At 39.3% G+C, this 24,295-nt stretch overlaps 1 long non-coding RNA gene across 1 annotated transcript; it reads right to left on the reverse strand.

Annotated features, from left to right (window-relative positions):
- Positions 1–434: 434 nt before the first annotated feature.
- On the reverse strand, positions 435–22,302 carry LOC129783173 (uncharacterized). The gene is made up of 2 exons (XR_008745147.1): positions 22,219–22,302; positions 435–678 (listed from the first exon to the last, which is right to left on the reverse strand). It is a non-coding gene; the product is annotated as an uncharacterized LOC129783173 (long non-coding RNA).
- Between the last annotated feature and the right edge of the window lie 1,993 nt (positions 22,303–24,295).

The following is a 24,295-nucleotide window of genomic DNA, read 5'->3' on the forward strand; positions in this document are numbered from 1 at the left end:
AATTTTCCTTCTTCCTAACATTATCATTATTACCTTACATTTAAGCCTACGCTAAGTGTGATTTAACACAGGAAACAGAAAAAGAGAGGTCTAGTTTTCAGTATCAGAGGTGTCTTTGTTGTGGAAAGTTATCAGCTCCCAAACATTGTCTACATTGCATAGGTCTGTGTACTTTAGCAGGTTTATAGCTCAGAATCAAACTGCCTAGAGACTTGCTGCAACTTATAAACCCATAAGGAATTTTTCAGACCAGTTCTATATCCTAATTCATTCACTTATGAGAACAGATCCATTATAACATTGTTTAAAAGGCATTTTCAAATACCTGCTTTTCTTTCTCACTTTTGCAGTAACAGTGATTTAAAACATTGAAAATTTACTCTACCAGCTAGTTTTGTCACCAAAATCGGGAATCAAACCTCTTAACACCAATGTAGTATTAAGAAGCAGGCACTCCTTTATTGCAGCACTGGGTGCTTGGTGTCATCTCCACAGATCAAGCACACCTGTGTAAATTTCACCATTACATTTATACACAAAAATTACAAGGTCATACACTCCCAGTTACAATGATTGGTTAGAAATTTGCATATAATTATAATATCTGCTGTGTCATCCTCTTCTGTTACTACGTTTGTACAGGGGAAGGGTCTTCACCTGGGCAAGGGTCTTCTTGACCTGTGGGCGTGGTTTTTAGTATTATAATGAAGGTAGTTCACTTCAGGACACCTTAAAGGTAAGTTTTGTTGCCAAGTTGGAAGGCTGGATATCAGCCTTGCCAAGCTGTCCAATAACTCATCCTATACACAATAGAACCTAGGTACTCTGGTTATGGTCTAGAGAGTAAGGTTATTATGGTCTATAGCAGGGGTCCTCAAACTTTTTAAACAGGGGGCTGGCGCGTGGATGAAGTGGCAGGAAGTTATCTGCAGCTGCTTGGTTTCCCCCCCAAACCCCGGCGGGGGGGTGTGTGTGTCTGTAAATACCGGGGGCCGGATTGAGGACCCTGGGGGGCTGTATCTGGCCCACGGGCTGTAGTTTGAGGACCTCTGGTCTACAGAATAGGGACTTCAAGTAACACAGTCTCGGATAACAAGCAGCACAGCAACTCATATGTCATTGGTTAATAAGTGCTAACATAATTCTAACATGGAGGTTAACTCCTTAAAATCAAGATGCTCCTATAGCTGTTTCACAAACACAAAATATAGAAAGATTCAGTAAACCTTAAGATAATCTGCAACAGTTTGAGGAAATCTTCAGATGAGGAGGGGGACTTCTAAAGAAGGTGATATTTTGCATTTTTAAAACTGAGGAAAACATGCCAGCCAAACTGTCTGACCACTGGCATTCAGCATCAAAGACAAAACTAAGGAAGGTTAATTTGTCTGAGGTTTCACTTCTTCCCTTGTATAAGGCAGTAAGAATAATTACTATGAAGTCAATAAGGTCACTCAATTGACTTGAAACAAGGTTTCATTTTTAAGCCTGGATGTGGATGTTGGTTTAATATCAAAGAAATTCTATAGCTATAGCTGGGAAAGGAAACCATGGAGGCTGACTTCCTGATGAGGGACATGATTATTTTTATCATCTCTGGTGAGAAATATATGCATTACTCAGAGGAATAATAATAATGAAAAAGAGATCAGATTTTTTGAGGGATCTTTTTAATTCATAGCATTTACCCTGTGTTCTGCAGTGATCAGATAGTTTAAAGAAAGATGAGGAAAATCTCATCAGCTAAAGCCTTTCCAGAGGAGAATTTTTTCCCAATCTGTATTTGTGATTATTTTGTGTCCTGAAGTAAAGGGTTCATGTATAAAAACAAACCATAATGCCTATATTAATGTTGGATTCTTATTTGAATTAATGGAATTGTGTCTGTGAAAAAATAGCATTTTCTATAATGGATTTCCAGAATATTTCTGTCAGATATTCCTGTGCCTTGGGTACTTTTGAAAGGCAAATTAGAGCCTATTACATAGTCAAGTTTTGAAAGTGGGCCGTGACATGACACAATTAAAAAATTGTCTCTCTGAACTTTTTTCCTATGCTAAAACACAATGGGTCTAGGTGAAGGTTGCATGGTACATAGTACACCTAACACAAAGAACAACAAAATAAAAATTGCAGGTTATATATACCTTTTAGAACTCTCCTGAGAGAGATACTTCAACACTGTTAACAGCTACAGTATGAGCCTGGCAATGACCACAACTGTAACTCTGTCCCAGGGCAGATCACTGTCAGCTTCCTACTGCTCCAACTCGTTTGTGACTCAGCACATCTCCAAAGAGTTGTATTTGGTGATTGGAATACTGTAGGACTACTGCTGACTTGATATGCATTGCTGGAATATCTCTATGACCTGCAAAATCTCCTGCAGTTTCCTTCTCCTCCTACTCAGTATGGTGAGAACCCCTCCTGCAATTTCATTAAGAGAGCCAGAGCAGAATACAAAGAAAGATGCAAAGCCTGACTGATAAAGGATGCTTTTCTCAGATAAAAAATACTTGTTTTTAAGCCAGATTTAGAGCTTTCACAAGAGTATGTGGACATGAAGCAACGTATCTTGATTTTGCCAGCACCTTGTGTCATAAGAAATCTGTCTAGCCATTCCAGGAGGAATTTTGGAGGTGTTTGTTTCTCACATAATTTTACAATTTTAAAATACTTCTCACTTCCACATGAGTAGAAGGAGAATGATAGTCAGGACAGCAGACTATGAAACAGAAAGTTGATGCTGACTGTGCTACCCTTAATCAAGCTGAAGCGCTAACCATTTGTGCTGGTTTTGGCTGGGGTAGAGTTAATTTTCTTCATAGTAGTAAGCATGGGGCTCTGGTTTGGATTTGTGCTGAAACCTGTGTTGATAACACAGGGATGTTTTAGTTATTGCTGAGCAGTGCTTACAGAGAGTCAAGGCCTTTTCTGCTTCTCACTCCACCCCACCAGTGAATAGGCTGGGAGTGCACAGGAAGCTGGGAGGGGACACAGCTGGGACAGCTGAGCCCAACTGACCAAAGGGATATTCCATACCATATGACGTCATGCTCAGCATATAAAGCTGGGGGAAGAAGAAAGAAGGAGGGGATATTCAGAGCGATGGTGTTTGTCTTCCAAAGTAACCGTTATGCATGATGGAGCCCTGCTTTCCTGGAGATGGTTGAACACCTACTTGCTGAGGGGAAGTAGTGAATTAATTCCTTATTTAGCTTTGCTTGTACACGTGGCTTTTACTTTATCTATTAAACTGTCTTTATCTCAACCCATGAGTTTTCTCACTTTTATTCTTCCGATTCTCTCCCCCAGCCCACTGTGAGGTGATTGAGCAAGCAGCTGTGTGGTGCTTAGTTGCCAGCTGGGGTTAAACCATGACAGTCCTTTTTGGCACCCAACATGGTGCTTGAAGACTTTGAGATAACGATCAAACTTAGATCAAATTTACAGCTGTTATTTTTGTTAGCATCAATATTATTTCCTGTCTGCTGGACATATTCCCACAGTTCTAATAGAGAGAGATGGTATATTGCTCTAATTGAAAAAGCTTAAGTTGTCCAGGAGGCTTGCTTTGTATAAAGTGCAACATAGAACATTTACAATCAGCAGAAAATATAGAAGTTAATCTAAACATGTCTATGTTGCTTTCAGCTTTTAAGAATTGTTTCATGAGCAGAACTAATGAATGCCAGTTACATTATGCAATACGCTATGCTACCCTTTTAATAACCCTGACTCTCTGACCCTTTCACAAAATCACTGCTCTCATATTTACCTTAAAGCATCTCATTCATTTTCCCCAGTACTTCCTCTCTTTCCCACCTTCTCTAATGCCTGCTTATGCAGAAATTCATGCCTGCTGTAATGTGTTCTAATCCAAACAGGTATTGCCCTGCAACCTTGGTGGTGGCACTAATCAATTGATTTTCAGGAAATGAAGAGGAACCCCTTTATGAAATGTGCTTGAAATCAACCAACACATTCAAAAGCTATTAGTGGAGTGTCAGATGAACTGTCAGAAAGACATTATAGATGGTTAAGAAACTGGACTAAAAAACAGGCTGGAGAAATAGTTACTTTTATATCTAATGGGAGTACATGCAAATCATCCAGGCACCACTTATGGTGCACAAACTTCAATGTATAGCTGTTTCTTAAATCTGCTGTGTTCATTAATGAGTATTTGAAATGCATTCTATAGCAATTAGGCAAGCCTGTCTGTTTGTAGGAGTACTGATCTAAATCAACTCTAGATCCAGCTCCTTCTCTTCAGGCAGAGATTTACTGAGTACTGATTGAAAGCTATTACCTTATTGTGCAACCAGAAGCTCTCTATCTCAGGTAATGCAAATCTGAGATCGCTGAGAACAGTAAAATGATCATTCTGTTCCTTTCTCTGATTTTGGTGCCTAATCACCCGTTTCTGATAACTGAAAACCTGTGGTCCTTGAGTTTAGACACTGTGATTAGTATAGCAGCCACAGACTCTCAAGGGTCTTGGCATAACCCTTCACAGTTTCCTTTCATGGGCAGTCTGACTTATAGTTCATGGCTTCAGGGACGCATGATGGTGGAAGCAGACAGACACAGGCCTTGAAAAAGATCCAAATCTATTAAGCTTTACTTCGGTTAGCATAAGTGTTATTCAGATCCAGACAAACAATAAGCCATCTGTATATATTTGCCTGCTTCAGTTTCCTCATACTTAGGCATTCTTTGGGGTTAAGTCACTCTTCTAAGGAGTTCAGCATTTTCTCCTTCCTACTGTACTTTGACTTTTCCTTTAGAGCACAGAGTTGAAACAAGCTCTTCTCTAAACTACTTGAAAATGTCCAATGGAAAAAATGTTTTATTTTATAACTCACTTTATCTTGACAAGCTGGCTAACTTTAATTTCTTAAACATGTCTTGGGGAGCTCAGACATGAAGAACTAGTTTGTCCTGAGCAACAGTTCTCTGTAATGACATTTGAATGCACACTCATTAAAAAGTTTAACATATTATCATTATCTTCCATTATTATCCCTGTAACCAGTGCATGATTTTTTCTTGACATTGCTGCTGACATTTACTAGTGAGGCAAGAGACCACAATGAAAGCAATTGAGCTCCACCTCCAAAACAGATGTTACAAGCTGACAAAGTCATGTGCATATGGAGAACTCATTTCACATGGACATTTTCAGTGACCTTTTTTCCTATCCTACTGCAGAAATTATATTCTGCAATAACTGTGTCCACATGGCCAGCTGTTTCATACTTAATTTCTACAACAATGGTATAGAGACAGCAGGGGTCTATTTCAAAGTAAGCACAGCATTCTGAGCAGGAATCCTATGGTGGTGCTTCCAGATGGTGAGCTAGCTGTCTGTGTTCTGGATCCTCTCTTGTGGTGTGCTGTGATTACATAGCAGAGCCAGCTGGAATCAGCCAGAATTGCAAGACTTGTGGTCAAACTACACATTTCCACTGGTTCATCTCTTTTTGGCGTACCAAAGCATTTTCAAGTTGCTGTCAGCTAGAATGAAGGCAACTCTTCTGTCTCATGCCTCTAGGAGTCTCTAGTACAAAAAAGACTGAGATCACACTGAATGGATCTAGCTATAGAAAGCACACACCATTTTGATGGGTCATTTAGCAGCTCAAATGAGGTGATGGCACCAGGAAGAAGACAAGAATCCTAAACAGGAATGACCTATTTCTGAAATAATTTATTTTTCTGAGCACAGGGAAAAGGCAGGACATGCTGGGAAAGCACTGTGCTGCAGATCTATCATGCTTAGCGAAGACTACAAAAATATAAGTACTATGAAGATCTCCGTTCTTAGGATCTCTGCCATGCCAGTCTTATGGCTATAGCAGCAGTGCAGCAGCATGGATCATAAAACATAGAAGGCATAGGAGATTCTTGGTGGCTTTACCTGTTTGTTCCCATGTGATACTAATGTATTAATGGCACCCATGCACCCACACTTTGCCTGCTGCACCAGGATGAAATGTTCTAAAGAAATGTGGTTAAAGAGATGTTTCTCTCTCTTTTTTTGATGGCCTGGTTGCTTAGCATGGCAGCTTCTCCAACACCAGTCACAAACTCACGTATGTGTAGAAAAATCTAGGACATTGATCCAAAAACCACGGGGGATGCTCACAGTGTTTAGATCATTGCTATTGTTTGGGGGAAAAAAAGCATACCTGCTGTTCCCCTTGCCCCTGAAAGCCTTTAAGCAAGAGTCCTGCACAGTAAGGTGTATTAGTTTATCCTGAGAAGCTACATGTTGACAGTAGAGTGTGCATTTAAGGGACTGAACAGGAGAGTGCTTAAGTGGATGACTTTGAGCATTACCTCCCTTGTGCATGCTTGCTCGCTCGCTCACTCTAGTTTTAGTGAATTCTACTTTATGAGAACAAAGGAAAGTTTTTCTCATGGAGGCAAAGAACAAGAGGTGTTCCTCCCCAGATGACAACTGGCAAGGTCAACAAATTCAGAGAGGATTTGTGTTCCTACATGGAATGTGAAAATAGACTTTTTTCATCAAATCTTTTAAGCATGGGAATTATGCTTAATGGAAAAGAGAATTACTTTTCACAGAATGGTGTATCTTAAATATATTGCTTTGATAGGAGAGACCACTGTATACACTGTATTTTGCTGATGTGCATGAAAGCAAATGCTTTTATGAGCCATTCATTGTGCTCTCAGCCTGGGGTACTTTGTCTTACAAAAATCAAATCAGTTGTTAAAAAAACATTCTTATCAAACAAACAAAATCCACTTACCATCACCTAACATGTAATCTTTATAACCACTGAAAAAGATAAAAAATCTGGGGAGGGTCTAGCTTTCTACCAGTCTCTCTCAATGAGTTCAGCAGTGTGCTCAAAACCTCACTTTCAAGCAGAAGGTCATGTTCCATCACCAGCAGCTCTGTCTGCCCTGAAAGGTGCTGGGGATAGAGAGGAAGGTGCTGCATAGAAAATTTCACCTCTGAGCAGGCAGTATTCTCAATGACTCACATACATGACTGGATCATTGCACTGGTATGAGATGGTAAAAGACCTTGATGCAGCCGACTAGTTTTGAGAGTGCTGTGACAATTGGTGCCCCCTGTGAGGTCCTTCAGATTATGAGACTGGGTGTAATGAGCGGCAACAGCGGTGATGGCTGTGCCAGGGGATGTTTGAAGTTTTGAGCAGTGACAGCGGCGCCCAACGAAGCAGAGACAGGAGGGGATGGCCTGTGATCCAGATCACATTGAGATAGGTGGGAAGAGCCTGGGGATCTGGATCAGACACCAGTAAAGGTGAGCCATTGGGATTAAAGAGAAAAAAGCCTGACTGCCGTGGAGTTAAGAGACTGAGGGTAACGGGCGATAGCGGCAGAGTACATGGCCAGATGTGGCAGCAGCCGGCAGCGGTGGCAGGTCCAGAGCGGGTCCGGCTAGACAGCGGTGATGGCTGTGCTGGGGGAAGGCACGGGAGCAGCGCAGTGCTGCAAGTGGCTTCCGCCGTTGCTGCTGCTGCTGCTCAGCCTGGTGGTATTCTTGCCGGTGTTTATGTGCTCCTTGAAGGTGTCTCCAGTCAAAGAAGAAATGAACAACCACAAGGATGTTGAGAAGCTTGTTGGAAGACGGAGTAATGTACTAGTGCTGTATTCTAGATCTGCTGCTGTTGAAAGCTCATTCAGGTTACTGTCCAGTGTGTCCCAAGAGGTGAAAGGACAAGGTACTATAAGTTCATCAGAACCCCACTCTGAAGAAAACAAAATCTTAGATGTTAAGAAAGCAGATGAGAAGAAAGGCGATCAGCTCCCAGAAGCTGAAAAGCCCAAGATAAAATGGAAGAAGGGATATGTGTATGAGTTCAGGGACAAATTGTCTGGACTGTATGAAAACTTTATTTGTGAAAAAGTTGTGATGATTATTAAATACATAAGGCATGAAATGTTAAGAAGAAAAAAAGAGTTCAGGGTCAAGTTTTCCAGACTGTTTGAAAAGTTTATTTGTAAAAAGGTTGTGATGATTGTTAAAAACATAAGGTATGAAATATTAAAAAGAAAAAAAAAAGGGGGGGGAATTGTAGAGGAATGAAGCTGGGTTAATTAATATTGATAATATACAGCTGTGGACTGGCTTCAGGGGCAGTGGGTTGGCTGATGTAGATAAGGTGCAGCTGTGGCTGGTTCTGTGAAGAGGTTGGGCAGTCAATGAAGAGAGAGAGAGTCAGCCTGCTAGCTAGCCCTGGATGAGGAGAGCCTAGAAGAAGGCAGCAGAGGGACTGGCATGAAGGGTATGTTGGTATGAGATGGTAAAAGATCTTAATGTAGTCAGCCAGCTAGTTTTGAGAGTGCTGTAACACATACTGATACTGGTTGTGTGAAGTCATAGTCTGGACTAGTGGACACCAGCATCTGGCTTTACACTGTGCAGTGGGACATGGTTAGAAGTCAAACAATGAAGTAGCCACAGGCTTTGAGTTTGAGGAAAGGGGAGAGTGGATTGGATAGGAGCAGGTCAGTAATTGCACCTGCATGTCTGCAGGCAGCCCTTACAATGTTGGATGTTACATTTTTGTGTTTAACATTATTAGAAGAGATTGTTCACAAGATAATGCAGATTGGAGAGATATTCAACAATACTGAACCAGGTGTGTTATGGATTTGCTAATAAGTTAAGATTGACTTTATTTGATTGATTATTCTATAAAATAATTTTATAAAATCAAATAGAAATATAGAAGGATAAGAAATATATTTTAATGAAACTTATAGTTGCACAGTAAAAGCTGCTATGAGATCCTCTGTATATCCCGTATCACGGCTAGAAGAATGGGCTAGAACCATTGTTAAAACTTAAGTAATAACTTTAGGGTTTGAAAGGTTTCTTTGTATTTGACCAGTCTTCTGTATATAGAAGGTGTATTGAAATGTCAGAATATGAGATGAATGGAAACTGGGGAGAGTCGACTGGAACAGCTTGTAGTTACCTGCCAAGAAACCATGAACTTTAGTAAAAGGTAATTCCGGCAGGGGGAGATCACGACCACCGACTCGTATACCACCTACCCAAATTGTACCCCAGACCCATTTCTAGACCTTTCTAAGCTCTACTGCGCAGAATCTGATATAGGAGGAGAATGTGTTAATGACTTTCGGGAAATATCATGGTTATGCATGAATACTTAATGAATATGTATGAATAAGTTCTATATATGGTGTCTAATTTTGAGACGTGGTGTGCGTTGATCGTGAGAGGACTTGCTCACGCACCCGGCCGTCAATAAAGAAGTGTCTGCTTATCTGCATCACATTGGTGTCAATAAGTTCTTCATTCCGAGATTTCGGTAACAGGTGAACTCCTCCAAAATTTTACTGGACAAGAAATGCCTCCTTATGTGGTTTGTTGCTGTACAGTTCTGCCATACTGTATATCTTCTGCACTGAAACAGAACATCCCTTTGGTTGTTCAGAGGCTCAAGATTCATTTGTCCTCCACAGATTTCTACATAGATGTACTCAACATCTTCTTGTGTCAACAAGAAATCCTGGGTTTCAAGGAGGAGCTCTGTCAGTATCAAGGGCTTTGCTAACTAGACCGGTGAGCTTTGTCCTCCACAATCCTGGATGCTGAAACAGCACCCCAGGCATGGAAAAGTAGAAGAATCATTGGGATGCACATTGTTAAATAAGCAGGAAGTTAGTAGAGAATGGTAAAACACTGGAGGACTGCTGTGAATTGCAGATACATATATGCAAACATTAGTCAGAAAAACACAAACTGGAACCTTTTTGAATGCAGACAGGAAAAGTCACATCAACTGGCATGTAAATTCACAAAGAAAAATACATCAAGTAGTGCAGAAACAGTAAATGTGAACAAATAGTCTGATGCAGGCATGCTCACAGATACTTAAATAAAGTTCCTACTGTAAAAGATCCATGAGCCATACAAAAATTTTTCTTGGCATTAAGTATGAAGCTATTTATCTAATTTCTATGTATAAATACCATATAAACTGGGGCTCAGGTTCATAGGCTTTCAAAAATGAATGCAATTAAGCTCACTAATCAGGTATGAAAAATTCAATTCTAGATATTTGCATATAGCACTGTAAATAATTGATTTTTCTAGTTGGCTAGGCCAGCATTTCTGTTTGATGCACAGAAGAGATACAGGTTCCTCATTAGCATGGAAAGAAGAAATATTTCTTAGCCTTTTTATACCTCAGACACTCCTATGAAAAATAGAGTAGTTCTACACCTACCTTGATACAGTTAGAGTAGGAGGTAAGGTTTAGTTAATCATGTTAAGATTCTGTTTCTCTATTTTTAAATATACAAATATACTTTGGAAAAATGTTATGTTGTTGATGTTTGATGTAAATTTTCTGGGAGGAGATGTGACAAGCAGCAAATGCATGTAGTCTTTAATTTACTATATCCAAATGAGGTCCATTTTGTAAAAGTAAAATTTTTTTCTAAAAGCTGTTCAGTCATGTTTAGGTTAATATGTGCATGGCATTGTGTTCAAGGGCAAGAACACTTACAGAGATAAAATGAGTTACACCAACACATACACAGATTCTACATCACTGATTTGTCTTGCAATAAAAAGGCAACAACCCCTGTCATGGACATTTACCACACAATGAAAGTGTGACAATACCCAAAAAAACCCCACTTATCCTTTGATTAAAACACAACTTCTCAGGCTGACAAATGTATGTGTCTAGATGTGTGGCAGAAAAGGAAGTGAAAAAGCATACGTTGTCCATCATTAGCAATGAGGAAAACATTTCTATGCACAGGGTGACATCCACTCTCATATATGATCTGAATGTCAAGGTCAATATGCTGACTTTTGAGAATAGGATCATGCTCTGCTTTAGATTAAGTAAATCTTGGTATTTTGGTACAAATTTTCATATGAACATTTCTTTCAGTTTCAGTTTGCATCTATACAAAACAGATAATTTCACACAAGTATTTTGAAATAAGACATGTAGGTGGTTGACATGAGTGGAAATCTGCAGCATGAAATTTGCTTAGAAGTGATCATGTTGAGTTCACCTTTGGGATATGCAGCAGGAGAATCCAGGACTCATGCAGAGTATAAGGCAGGACAGACTGAAGTGTTTGCTAGTCTCTGCATTGTGTCTATGACCTCGGCTGATCTGCAGTTTCATATATATGGGATGAAGCTCACATACACATCAAACTTCTATATTATCTAGAAATGTTCCCTGAGATTAAGCCAAATCCACACGTGTGATATTTAATTATAACAAACGTTGAGTTGAATTGTAGATTCATAGATATTAAAGCCAGAAAGGCCTCAACCCTGACATCCTGGATAACACAGGATAGTCAGATTGTCATGATCTGACTCAAATTCACATGAGCATTAAAGCAAAAGGACCGAGTTCAGTGAGTTGGCGCCTTTTTAGCAAATACAGTTGGTTACTTTTTATTGTCAATTTCTCATGGAAAATCCTCTCATTGATGAAAAGCTCTTGATTTTCGAGGATGGTTTGCAAGGATTTAAATTGGGCCAGGGACAGCCCTAGTATAGTCAGCAGTTGACCAGGGCAGTGGCTTGCTGGCATGATAAAATGACCATGGCCTCACTGTTTACCTTTCCCATGCTGTAGGAGCTGAATGGATATAGAGGAAGCTGCAAATGGTAGTAGTGTTCCCAGCAAAGGGCATTGTTGAAAGGCTGGAGGCCTTAAGGAGAGTTGAGTTCAGCTCCTGATCTGCAGTCACTGAGGAGAAAATGGATCACCTGGAGGTAGTTTGGGCTTAGACTCGGGGTAATGGGGCAGGGAGGCAGGAGAAGTTTATAGGGTACAGAAGGTGAAAGGCACATCTAGTTTTTAATTATTGGATAGCAAAGCAGCATTACAGTAGTGTAGCACTGTGTCTGCAAAACAGATGGCATGCAAGGCAGTAGAGAGCTAACAGACATCCTTTCCACACCATAGCCCTGATGTTTCCCCAGCCTATATAAAGTTGCAGTCTTGTGTTTAGTAACATGATGAACACAACTACCAGTTAAACATGAATTGACTTATCTACTAACTACCCAGCACACATGTAAAATTCAACAATTCATATATATAAACAGAAGGCAAGCTAGAGAAAAAATGCAGTGATTGTTTGACCAAATACATGTGGTGAAAACAGTTGCGATTTTAATGGAATGAGCTGTTATTAATTTGCCTTCTTTATAGCCCAGTTTCTGCTAAAGTTCTCAGTAAGGTTTAATGTAAAGTATGAAGGCTTAGTAAAAATATTTAAGTAAACAAAATGAAATTTAGAAATACAGTTTCTTAGAAGGCTGGTTAAATTAATTTTAATCTGCTCCCGAATTCCTGTAAAATTTAATCTTCACTTACAAAAATGGTGGATTTTGGACAGACATTTAGCATTCTTCACATGAAACATTGTTATTTCATTTAATCCCCACATTTAACTCCCCCTTTAGCCATAGAGTTATGCTTTCAGTGTTTGTATACTTACAATGTATTATAGTTTCATCAAATCACTGATTAGAAATTGCAAATACTCACGTGAGAATAAAGTAGAACAAAATCAAAAGAACATATCAGAAATATTATTTAGGTTCTAATGTCTCTTGCACAAAGTTTTAGAAAACAGGTATATATGAGTGGAAATCTGATATCTTAATCGGCAATGCCTGCCATTAACTCTTTCTTATGCAGTTCATAAATTACTGGGCATTAGACTGGGTTCGTCATTGCTCCTACAAACTCAGCTGGACTCTAAGTACATACAAGCCTGAAAATTTTCTGTATCCTCACTGTTGTGGGCCTTGCTTCTGATAAACTCTGGAAAGTACTCACACTGATAAATTAAAAATCCATCCTCAAAGTTGCCCTTAATAGTCATACGTTGTTTAAACATACTGTGCAAACTGTGACTTCTTAGAACAATTACACAGATCAGTTGCCTATACTTCATTATAAACAATAATTAGTTGGAATGGCTTCCTTCACCTCTGATGTCATAAAAATGCTATTACTAGCTCTTCCTTGGACAGAATAAACAAGCATACCTGCTATGCAAGCTAATATAATGTCCTTTGTTTACACAATTGTAAGTCCTGTTAGCTCTAAACCAATTTTGAATTTAGGAGGGTCAAAAAGGGGAATAACAAAGGGGAGAAGTAACCTCAGTGATTCTACACTGACATACCTTCAGCCTCATAACTGGCATGGGAAGGTTGTGTTATCAGTTGGCTTGTGAAACCTAAGTGATGGTTCAGCCACTCTGCCCACAGCAGGACATAAACAACTATATTAATAGTTTCAGGAGTTCATAGCTTTTACCTGTACCTCAGTTAAGTTTTCTATGTAGTATGCATAGGGTTTCAGACATGCTGAATGGAGCTAATCCTTTAAATAGAGCTAAACTGGGATTTTAGGGCTTCATCTTCCAAAGAACTTTGTGTTCAATATCTAATTGTTTTAGGCTTATGCTATAACATCTATGAGTATTTTTTCCGTGGCTGCTCATCACATTGAGCAACCTGTTTGTTTAAGCATCTAAGTGGGAAATCTAACCTCTTTCAAAAATGGAGACCATATTGCCTCTGTAAACACAGGTTGTTTTCCTTTTTATTTGTTAAGGGTCTAGTGTAGAGTAATGATAAACAGAAATCTGAGGCTATGATGAATATCAAGTTGCCGTACTTTCCTAACATTGAGGAATGTGTCAGTTACTCAGCTGTCTGGGGCTAATGCAGACAAGGAGAAGAAAGGCTCCTGATAGTCAGATATCAGCTAATAATTAAGAGTTTAATAATACTAAAACTACTAAGTTTTTATGATTTTGTCTCCACGTCCCCCACTTTCAGTTAAGAAAAGTCAATACCTGCAAATCCAGATTAAAGGACTCCTGAAAAGTGAAAGGATTTGAAAATTCATGTAGAGGAAGAATGAAGGGTGAAAAGTTTATTTTCCATCTGTTAAGCCAAGGTGAAAGACTGGGGTTGAGTCAAAATATGCCTTAATTCAAACTGGTAAGCACTTAAATGTATGCTACAGACTGCCTTCCTCCCCAACCGAAATACAAGAGATGTGGGAGGCCAAATGATCAGGGATGGATCTGGCTGCCCTACAAAACTCTTCTGTGCAAACCAAAAGGCAGATAAGGAGCTGCACCTGAGCACATGTATCTGTTAGCTATTCCTATCATTCATCAGATACCAGAGGCTTCCTCCTAGGAGTGGAGAGGGCATGGTGGGGAAGGAAAGCAGAACTGTTTGGTTAAACTCTAGGTACTGTCAGTTACCACATCTCAGCTGAGACCTATGCTGAACTATAGTCACAGCTGGGAGGGGTAAGTTCAGTCACTAGGACAAAAGCCAGGGGCTCAAAACCAAGCTTAAATGCAAGATGAGCATTACCTTAAATAGGGAAGGCTGCTGGAAATGTATGAATAAACTAGGCATGCCTCATTCCCCTGTAAGGGCTGGAAAGATTCTAGGGGAAATAGATCTTTGCTTGTTATCAGCTAATGAACATTCTGTTTAGAGAGCTGCTTGGTCACTACATACTCCTGTTCAATGGCACCAAGAGCTGCAGATTAGATCTGCAGAACATTGAACAGCTAGTGGTTAGTGCAAAAAGGCCACAGCCTAAGAAAAGGAAAATTTCAAATTTTAACATAAAATCAGTTGAAATATTAAGCTAGAGTTGTGGGAATATGTGGGGAGAGAACGAGTGGGGAACTAAGACAAAGCTGTCAGGACAGAGTTCATGAGGTGGTTTGTTAGGAGCAATATAGTTAAGTGAAAACTACACTGACAAATGTTCCCTAACATTTCTCAGACTTGACCCCTTTTTATGAAAATTGAATTGTAAAAGCTTTATTTATAAAGTTCAATTTTAAGAGTATAACACCTTTTGAAATTATTTGCCTCAGATCAACAAAGAAATTTTGTGAGACAATAAGGAGCAGAATGGAAGATCTATGATTTACTTTTTATGTTCCACCCATTAACTCATGCTTTATCTTCCTAAGCCAAACAGGAAGAATTATTGAAACCTGTTACATGAATCAGGCATACATTAGGGAAAAATTTTCTTCTGAGGCTATAAGTGGATGTAATCCACTTCAAATTTACTTTTACAGCTTTTGTGTAAACATTTGTAAGTACAAGTAATATGGCTTATAAGGGGAAGTCAAATTTAAATATGTACCTTGGACAGATCTAAGTTTCAATATGTGCATACTGGCACGAGGAAACATGACTTACATATACAGATTTTGTTGATAAATAGGTGTGTACAAATTTTGAGCATCCTGTTGATGTGAACTTTCAGTTTAAATGTCCCTACCTGAAGGAACACTGAAAAATGCAAAAGCTACACTTCAATAAATTGTGGTGGTTTGACCCTAGCTAGAAATCAGGTGCCCACCAAGCTGCTCTATCACTACCCCTGGTCAACTGAACAGGGGAGAGAAAATATAGCAAAAAAGTCATGGGTTGAGATAAGGGCAGGGAGATCACTCAGCAATTGCCATCATGGGCAAAACAGACTTGACTTGTGGAAATTAGTTTAGTTTATTAAACTAATAAAGGGGGGAGGGAATAAAACCAGGCTCACTAGAGATGAGCCCGGGGGAGGCATGGTAGTGTTGGAGGTGAGATCAATAGCACAGCTGAAGTGTATGCCAATGCCTGAAGCATGGGCAACAAGCAGGAGGAGCTGGAAGCCATTGTGCAGCAGGAAGACTATGACATAGTCACCATCACGGAAACATGGTGGGATAGCTCGCATGAATGGAGTGCTGCAATGGATGGCTATAAACTCTTCAGAAGGGATAGGCAAGGAAGGAGAGGCAGTGGGGTAGTGCAGGACAAGGCCTCAAGGACAAGAGTCCAAGTACTGTTAGCCTGATGAATAGAGACATGTTAGAACTTGTAGGGCACAAGGCCTGGGAACAAAGGAGCAAGCTAACTGCAGACTCTTGAGCCGTTGCAGTTGAGATGGCAACCAGATGGATAAAGAGGAACAAGTAGCCAGATAAGGGAATGGATAGTGCCGATAAGGAATTTTATTAATTAAGAAAGTCACGTAGGAAGAACCCCCCTAATCTTAGAATAGAAATTGTTGCTATGACAAGGTAAATTAATCAGTTTCTATTGTTTTAACGGTGTGCCTTAAATGTCAACCAATCAGTGTTTTTTATGCTTAAGATTTAACCAATCAGTGTGTAATATGTAGAAGATAGAAACGTATATAATTGTAAGAAAATCACTAATAAATGGACAACTTGCTTGCATCAAGCTGCGTCCCGTCTCTTCATTCGCTGCAGGGTAGCTCTGTATGTCAGGGAGTGTTTTGACTGCCTAGAGCTGAATGATGGTATGTCCTGGTTTCAGCTGGGATGGAGTTCATTATCTCCTTAGGAGCTAGTATGGTGCTGTGTTTTGGCTTTGATGTGAGACTTTTCAGTTCCTTGGGTCGTGTTAGTGAAAAAGGCTGGAGGGGCACAAGGAATTGGGAGGGGACACAGCCAGATCAGTTGACTCAAACTAGCCAAAGAGGTATTCCATACCATGGAGCATCATGCTTGGTATATAAACCTGGGGGGTTGGCTGGGGCAGGCAGATCATTTCTGGGGGATTGTCTGAGCATCGGTGAGCAGGTGGTGAGCAGTTGCATTGTGCACCATGTGTTTCTTTCTTCCTTTCCCTCTGGATGTTATTCTTTACCTCCCCCTTTTCATTATAATTGTTATTGTAATTGTTGTTATTATTGTTCTTTCATTTTCATTCTATTTCAATTATTAAATTGTTCTTATCTCAACCCTCGAGTTTTACATTCCTTTCCAACTCTCCTCCCCATCCCTCTGAGTGAGCAGCTGCGTGGTACTTAATTACCAGCCAGGGTTAAACCACGACATGGTGACAATAGGATTGAGTGTTTATCGGTAAGAATCAGAGTGAGAGCAAACAAAGCAGATACCCTCGTGGGGGTCTGTTATAGACCACCCAAAATTTGGGACCTCATTCTTCAATGAATAAGCAATTTCCCTTTGGGCGTATTGTACCATAATTCTTTATATCATGGTTTTCTTGTAGATTCTTCTCAAGATTTTGCACATGGATAGTGCTGGAGGTAAGATACTGGATTAAGTGATTTTTTTTGTGTGTGCTCTAATAGGATTGTGCCAAAAATCCTTAACAAATTTCTCAGTTTCTTATCAGCTATGAACCCTTTTTAACACGTGTAATGACTGTTAAAAATGTCATGTCAGCCTTCCAAAGATACCTGAATTTGATCCAAAGAAAAAAACCCACGCTCAAGTAAATGGGAGAACCTATGTGAGAAGTGTTACAAAATGAATGGAGAACGTTTTCACTTGCTTTTATATATCATATCCTACCTTTATTAGAAATTATCTAGCTAGACTACATCAGTAGTGTGATTAATTTGATCTTTAAGAAGTATTTCTACACAAGAGAAGCTCTTATATTTAACTAATCAGTAAAACTAGACAGCATTTTACAGTTGTACTCAGTATTAAACTAAAATAGGTCTGAACCAAGGATAGGGAGAAACACATCTAAGGGAACATAAGATAAACTAAACTAAATACAGAAAGCAGTACATCCAAAGCAACACAGCTGAATGATGGCTGATCTACCTTCTTTAACGGGACTGAGAGGCCTGTGATTGTATTCTGCATCCAGTTTTAAAAAATACTTTTTTGAAAAGATGTAGATTACCTGGGAGAATCCAGAATAGTATAGAGTGTTAAAAAAAAAAAGTTACAAAGGAAGTTGAGGATTTTGTTTTCTTTAGAAGAAAGAAGACCAAGAAAGGCATGATTGTAGCCCTCTGATATATAAAAGACTGTAAATATAATAATGAAAAACTGTTTCTCATGCAAACAGAAGAAAGATCAAGAAGAAATCTTACTGTAAGTACAGAAAACTTTTTGGTTGGATATTAAGGAAAATATTCTAATCAAAAGGTGTTGAAAAACTGGAATAGGCTACTTCAGTATTCTGTGGTATCTCTTGGATAACTTGGAGAACAGTTCAGAAAAATATATCTGTCAAGTACATGCAAGGATATCTGATTCTGTTTCAGAACAGTTCTGGATAAGATGATGTCTCATTGTTCCCTATAGCTGTCCATTTTTATCATTTTGTGGTACACTCCTGGGCAGATGAATCTCAAGGGAAGATTCCTTGTGCTTAGTGGGAAATCCCAATGGGCTATGCCAAGGAGCATAACAGAGAATTTAGGACGTGGACAGCTCAAGTACTTGTAGATACACTGGAAAAACTGTAACATACCACACAAGCAGCTTTTGTAATTCCTAAACTTGGTATGTATTCATCATTCAAAACTAACATGATACAGATGCCAAAACCTACATTGTTTTCTGTGCTGATTTATATTGTGGTTAAAATAGAGAGAGCACCTACATTTTCATACAAAATATTGAATTCATATACAAAACCATTCATATACATGTCTTTTGAGTTAATAAAAAGAAAGACCTTTTGAGATGTTTTAAAAATGTAATCCAGCCATCTTCAGGACTGACAGTAACTGGTTTTCAGCAGTATTAGCTGAGAAACGAAGAACTGACAAGGCCTAAAAGATGAAGGATGAAGATTCAGTGGCAAAGGCTGGGGCATTATTGACAAACTTCAATTTTTAGGACCATCTTTCTGCTTCCTTTCGAAATACTAAGATTTTAGATAATTTTCTGATTCCCATCAGGTTTTATTCAATTTAGCTCTCAGTTCTGGCACTTTTCCTAATACATATCAGTTTAAGTTGCCTTAAAATCAGCTCCATTTGAATTTTTTTAAACAAATATGCTAAATCTTACTGAGTTAAGCAAGAAGTTCTGCTATTTCATGATACTGTGTAAGAAAGGACTGATCAAAAGCAAGTTATTTATCTCATTAACCTTTAACTAGTTATTTTCATTTTCTTCCAACAGTAACAGGGAAGATCGCTTCCCTTGAACTGTTAAAGATATAATAGTGAGTTGAGTTTTTTCCATGTTAGCCTGATTAATCATTAAGATAATGATTTTTCAAGAATTGTCACAATGCTGTCAAGTACCATGTAAAAACAAGAGAAGCCACTGTTCGTCTGAGAGAGCAAACAGTTCATTTGTTCTATGAATACTTCTACTCTATCAGTTTTGGGGTGTTTAGATTTGGACTGGGAGCAGCTTTACAAACCCCTACAGGAAATGATCTACACAAAGGTGATAGTAACAATTACAGGATAGCACGAACAAATATAATTAGAAAAAGTCATATAGGCAGGGTCATATAGAAAAGGTCAGACAAAAGTGTGGAAGGTGTATGTGAAAGGTATATTTCCAGTGAAACTACTTTATTTGCCAGTAACAGTATTTGCCAGTGTCAGTAATGTGCCAGTACTTCAGAGGCTTCAGTTCTCCTTGACACATTTCATCAGCTTTCCAATTCATTCATTATATATATAGCATTAATACATGGTGTATAAAAAAATTAGTATATGCAGCATGTTTAAACTTTAACTCAAAGGAAGAATTTAAAAATGCAACAAAACTGACAGTTTTGATATTCCGCTGAGATCCTGAAACTTCACACATCCTTCAACCTTCCTTTTCTAGCCACATTAGCATTGGGCACCTTGAAAGTTGGCAAACCTGAATGGACACTGGGGAATACAGTGGTCATGGGGCTTTATAGGGCACAATCAACTCTTTAATCATCCTGTTTCAATCTACAGCCAGGTCAAGGGTAACTTGTATCATGGCTTTGCACTCAAATACCTGTTTTAGAAAGCTAGTAAGTGCATACCCCTTTTCTACACTGACTTAAAAACAATAGAACAAAGAGGTGGCCATGCCTTGTAATAGTGTAGTTTTGAAATGGTAGCTGTAGTAGGAAGGACTCTAACTGAAAAAAATTATTTTAATCTCCAGAGGTGAAGCAAATTAATGACTTAATTTGTAATGGTTCTCCAGGGTTGCTCTGAATTCCTTCAGCTCTCTGTTCTGCTAATATAGTAAGGGCATTCATCTCTTTCAAGTCAGTGGGCAAGGAAGGCATTCAGGGCCTGACCATGCAAAAGCTAAGTTATAAAAGTATGCAAGTTTTTGGAATCCCAGGAATTTGAAAAGCTTTAGAATTTATACTTCTGGTATTACAGTTTTTAACCTGACTGTCTCAGATGCAGTAGCTGGAATCCTAGATTTGGAACAGATATTCTGAGGATGTTCCAAAGCATATGTAAATCAAGCACCATGATTATTTTTAAATGAACCAAGAAGCACTTTGTTTTGTTTAACAAAAGTTTTTTCATACCCCAAATAATTGTATGTTTGCATGTGTATTTAACTAGGGGCTGGATTACATCTACATTGCAAAATAAAACACACAGGAAGGAACAAAACTGCAAATGAGTTTCTTCTCTATCAGCCAAAGTGGTATTTTCATTGCAGTTCAGGGTAGGAGATGGTTCACTGCAAAGCAAATTCCCCAGTTGAGTTTGCTAAAAGTTTGCACTCCCCTTTGAGCAGTAAAATATAAAATTCCAGTTGTGAATTAGTCAGGTATAAAAGCTATCCCTGCCAATACTCAATATTTCTATGTCATTGTGGGAGAAACAGCAAGGATGGAAAGCCAAGTAGAAACAATATCATCAGACTTTGCAAGAACCTGTTCACTGAACTGGTCACTTGAACATGGATGGATATGAGACCAGAACTCTCAAAAGGTCCCCCAAGGAAACCAAAGATTTACTGTGATGCCATTAGTTTCCTACTGCACAGTTTCAATTTTCAGCTAATAATCCTCTGAAATCAGTCTTTACAGCTGACAGAACCTGTTCTCAGATTGATATGCCTGTCACCATGTGTCTGTGTTTGTTTATCCCAAATCCAAATCACTGAAGGCATCATCTCCCCATGCCTTCTCCACAGACTTCTTTCTGTACATAACCCTGATAATAATAAAAAAAATCAGCCAGGAAGAGGAAAGTAAATTTCCTCCTTTCCTAAAGCCAGTATTATTACTACCATGACCCTGGAGAGGGAGACCCTAGGAGCACATGTAACACCAAATGATTATTTTTTTTTAACTGGGGAGAAAAACAAAATAAAGTACAACTGCCATCCAACTGCCTTAAAGAACTGCCCGATGACTGCACAAATGGGAATGCTTTCAAGGGAAGACTTCTTTATGAATTTAGCTTTTACAGGGAGTGCCCATGCTCTTCTTTATCCATGTCATGATTTTTTCCATCAGTTCTGAGACTAGAAATTGGGCAGACCTAGTTCCTGAAACTCTTCTCTACAGATACTGTATCCAATGACTCCTTTAATCAAAGCTCTAGGTAGCCTGTTTTTCCCAGATGGAAAGAACCTGACATCAGTTAACTGATAAGGCTGTCCAGGAGAGCTGTAGAAACTGAGAAGACAGAGGGCAATGACTGACTGCTCTGGTTGTAGCTGCAACTTACAAAAAGTATTTCACAGAGTTGTTGAGATCGGAAGGGACCTCTCAAAATCATCAGAGCTCCTCAGAGCTCACATCATAGAAAACTCAAAAAAAGCACTTACAAAGTCACAATTCCAGAAGATCCCTTATGGTCACTCATCCAACAGACATGTGCAGGTAGAAGTTTTCACAGGAGTTAGCCAAAAGTACAGTCTTCAAATAGCTAGTAAATAGTACAGAAAATACCTGACTGCCAACTCCACCTAGTAAGTCATCCCTTTTTCAGTAGAGACTCACATGCAGCAGAAGGTCAATGAAGTCTTCAAGGTTTTAAATTGATACCTACAGCTACAAGGAAATTATACCTTGTTTCTACATGGAAGTTTTTGCATAATATTCAAAAACTAGCATTGCTGGGATTGATAGAGCTCAGCCCAAACTGAAAATACCATCTGTGGAACAGTGATAAATAGCCATATCCTCACAATGATTTGCATCTGTTCCGGTCCTGGAAGACTCAAGCTGGGAAGATTTGTTGTTATACCCAGAGTGAGATTAAGACACAAACAAGGTCAAATGCTGCTAATTAAGGAAGTTTATTGTGTGCTTATATAAACAAAACATTCACATGTTGTGGTGAGAAAATAGCGATAGGAAAGAGAGGGAAAGATAGGAAAGAAGGAAATCTAGCAAGCAGTTGGGATAGAGTTGCAAGAGATACTCACCACCATGGATCCAGCAGTGTCCCGTTGGTCCGTAGTCTCCATTCATGTCAGTGGTGGGGGTCTCTGGATTGCCACTTATTGTTTGGTGGCACAGTCTTTTATAGGGTGTTCAGGGGAGTCATTTCCCAGATAATGGCACGTACCGCATTCCTCCATGGGGCACATGTGATTACTGTGTCAGTAGGAGTCCATGTCTAGGCATAGTCCTCACAGCAGTGTGGCCTTTCCTTGACCCTGGCCAAAAACTGATATCAGGAAGCTGTTGGCTCCTTATCTGTTCACAACTGGAGTTAAGTCTTGCAGGAGCTCAGCTAACAAGCTTTGAGACAGTCAGTTTGAGATATGGTCTCTCACAGCATCCAACATACACTCATTCTGGTACAGGGGCAGAGGTTCTTGATTTATAGCAGCTCTTGAGTTGTGGCAGAACTGGCAGTTAGGAATGTGGCTAGACTAAAAGGCTTGTTTACCTCATGTACTGATTTTGGCAACCAAACAAAGGTGGAAGGAGATGGAAATGGATCTTGGACCTCACCTCTGGACCTTGTGGTTGGCATCTAGGACCCTCATTCTCATGTGGTGGCCTTCCAGGTTCATGTCCATCACAGAGAAGAGAAATGGGAGGCTGCTTGCTTTAGAACAGGGGTCCTCAAACTACGGCCCGCGGGCTGGATACGGCCCCCCAGGGTCCTCAATCTGGCCCCCTGGTATTTACAGACACACACACACCCACACACACCCCGCCGGGGGTTGGGGGGGAAACCAAGCAGCTGCAGATGACTTCCTGCCACTTAATCCGCGCGCCAGCCCCCTGTTTAAAAAGTTTGAGGACTCCTGCTTTAGAACCAGTTTCATCCCCAACCTGCTTTACTACTAGGGAAGCTGATACATGTGGTGCACAAAATGACAAAAATAAATAACTCTTCTGAATGACTGATAAACCTCTGAATTAATTGTGGTGTCCATTTTCTTTTACATCTGGCTATAGAAATAAGTGAAATATCAAGTCAATGTTCCAATCATGAGAGTAGGCAATACTTAAAACATTTCAGCATAATGGAGACAAAATGTATAAAGTCCAATTTCTTACTGAATTTACTGAGATTTTTGCTATCAGTGGGATGGTGGGATTCAGAACTAAGTTCACTAGTATTTCAGGAGTAAGCCAGAAAACTGAGACAAAGTATCCATTTTTTTCACTGGAGCTTGAAATATGCAAAGACATTGAACTTTATTCAGAGGACAGACTAGATTTCTGATATTCAGTGGCATTCTGAGTGTCCACAAAAAATGTTCCTTTCATCCAGTAATATGCATTCATGCCATCATTATGAACCATAGATTGTCACATCCATATCAGAACATGGACTCTGTGTCTAAAATGTAATTGGAATGTTTTGCAGACACCTCACTGGGGATGAGCCAGTAAAGGAAATGATTTGGCAAAGATCCCTTTCTTAAGTTTTTAATCAATACCAACCTAGAAGGTGGGTAGTAATGTGTAGTTCTAACTCTCAGTAGCCATTTATGTGCAAAGGTAAAGAAAACATTGAAAGCAGGCTGAAAAACACAGCAATTCACTATTGTACTTTATCACTGGATCATATTTTACTTAAAGGTGCATAAAATGTTTGAAATTCTGAAGTTTAAAAAAGTACTGCAGGAATCCCAGTGCGGTTTTGGTTTGTGGTTGTTTTTTTCATAATAAGCTTGCATAAGTGCCACTTTCTACTTTTGCAGCAATTTACCCACTGACCTCTCTGTCCTTTCTTCCATGCTGCCTGGAATGCAGAAACACTTTCCTCTGCAAAATTTACCTCTGCTCTGAGGACTGAAAAAAGCACAGCTGCATGGTATGTGCTTATTTATATGTATGACTACAGGGAAGAGTAGAAGGAGACAGTTTTAAGTAATTCATGCATCCAGTTTTACTGATAGCTGACTACTGGTTAGTCTTTCTCTCTTTTACTTCTTCTTTGCTAATGGTGCTATGTTCTGTGTGCCTATTCAGCTAAATTAATTTAAATTGGTCTGAACGTGATAAAGAGGAAATTGCTGTGATCCTAACAAAGTCAGC

This window comes from Falco peregrinus, chromosome W, assembly GCF_023634155.1.
Source record: "Falco peregrinus isolate bFalPer1 chromosome W, bFalPer1.pri, whole genome shotgun sequence".
Classification (NCBI taxonomy): domain Eukaryota; kingdom Metazoa; phylum Chordata; class Aves; order Falconiformes; family Falconidae; genus Falco; species Falco peregrinus.